General features: G+C 37.6%; 1 long non-coding RNA gene across 1 annotated transcript in view; it reads left to right on the forward strand.

The window, feature by feature from the left end:
• Positions 1 to 1356, forward strand: part of LOC122072025 — a 1846-nt gene extending 490 nt beyond the window's left edge. Inside the window, exon 2 of the long non-coding RNA XR_006138315.1 lies at positions 540 to 1356. This is a non-coding gene — a long non-coding RNA (uncharacterized LOC122072025). The remainder of the gene's footprint in view (positions 1 to 539) is intronic.
• Positions 1357 to 1452: the final 96 nt, after the last annotated feature.

The following is a 1452-nucleotide window of genomic DNA, read 5'->3' on the forward strand; positions in this document are numbered from 1 at the left end:
TTATTTGTTGCTTTGCGCTCTTCTTGTTTCCCAAAATTGACAATTTGCTTTCGTGAGAGTATAAATTGTTCATAGTTCCTATTGTATGCCTATTTCAATCATGAAGATTTGGATGCCTTGACCATGGTGTATCCCTGGTGTGCGCCATTTGAGTTTAAGAATTTTGGACGGAAAGATGATTCCAAGATCCACTAGATTCTAATGGGGACAACAGGGATACACAATGGTCTTGGGATCATGATATATGGAAATGGTTTTGATTGACTTGGACGAATTGTCTTAAGACTACTCATGTGATCATGGTGACTCTCTCTCTCTCTCTCTCTCTCTCTCTCTCTCTCTCTCTCTCTCTCTCTCATTTTTTAATAAAGGGAACAATTTTTTTTTGTAAGAATAAAGGGAACAATAACCCTAAGTATAAGTAAATCTATGCACAATGGAGAACCTAGTTTGAAATCAGGTCATTGTTATGTTGTATATAGATTTGATTCTATTCAAGATTCTTACCCCAAAAAAAAATAAAAATTTGTTCTATTCAGATCTGTTTTCATGGTGGAAAATAAAGTATTTGATCAAGTTGTTCATAGTTTTTATTGTGCAAAGCCTGAGAGGCACCTCTTCATCCAAATCTGTAGCAAGGCGTCGCCTAGGAGTCTAGGTGACAGTCGCATAAGTGCAACAGGGTCACCTTAGTGCAAGGCTCTGGTCTAGCACTTATTCATCCTCAATGTCATTTAACTAAATGATTTTCTATTTGTTATTTCTGAACTGCTAAATGATTATTCCTCCTCTGATTAAGTTGGTCAAGGATTTAATTATTTCTAAGACATTGCATGTTCATGTGGCTGCTCCTTCAACAAAGATGATTCAAGAAGTGGTTTGCGTCCATGGATCAAGTTGAACATTGATCGTTGTTCACTTAGAAATCTGGGGTATGAGAGCGGGTGGAGTGTCATCTATCATTGGTGGCTCATCTCTGTTGTTTGCGAATTATGTAGGAGTCAATACAAACTTCTGAGCGATATTTGTAGCTTTTATTGATGGGATTATTCAGATTGCTATTGTCTTAACTTGGACAGAATCTGGGTGGGATGTGATTCGAGTGTTGTGGTTTCTGTTATGATCCATTCTATTCCGGGGTATTTCAATCAAAGATGTCTTGCCATTAAAGTTATCTGGACAAGAGCTCTTGGAGAACCTCTCGGTGTTACAAAGAAACTAATGAGGTGGCAGATGTTTTGGCAAAGCATGTTGCGACTTCTAGGGTGTCCTTTTCCTGGGATGTGCCTCCAAATTTTATTTTAAATCAGCTCAGCGAGATGCTCTACGAAGGTCCCGCTTTCGATTTGTTTGAGATTTCTCAGATTTTTTTTTTTTTTTTTTCTTTGATTATACTTAGCAAAAATAACAGAATGGTCCTTCTTTCTTTCTCTAGGGTTGATCTTGGCAACT

This window comes from Macadamia integrifolia, chromosome 2 (genome assembly GCF_013358625.1).
Source record: "Macadamia integrifolia cultivar HAES 741 chromosome 2, SCU_Mint_v3, whole genome shotgun sequence".
Lineage (NCBI taxonomy): Eukaryota > Viridiplantae > Streptophyta > Magnoliopsida > Proteales > Proteaceae > Macadamia > Macadamia integrifolia.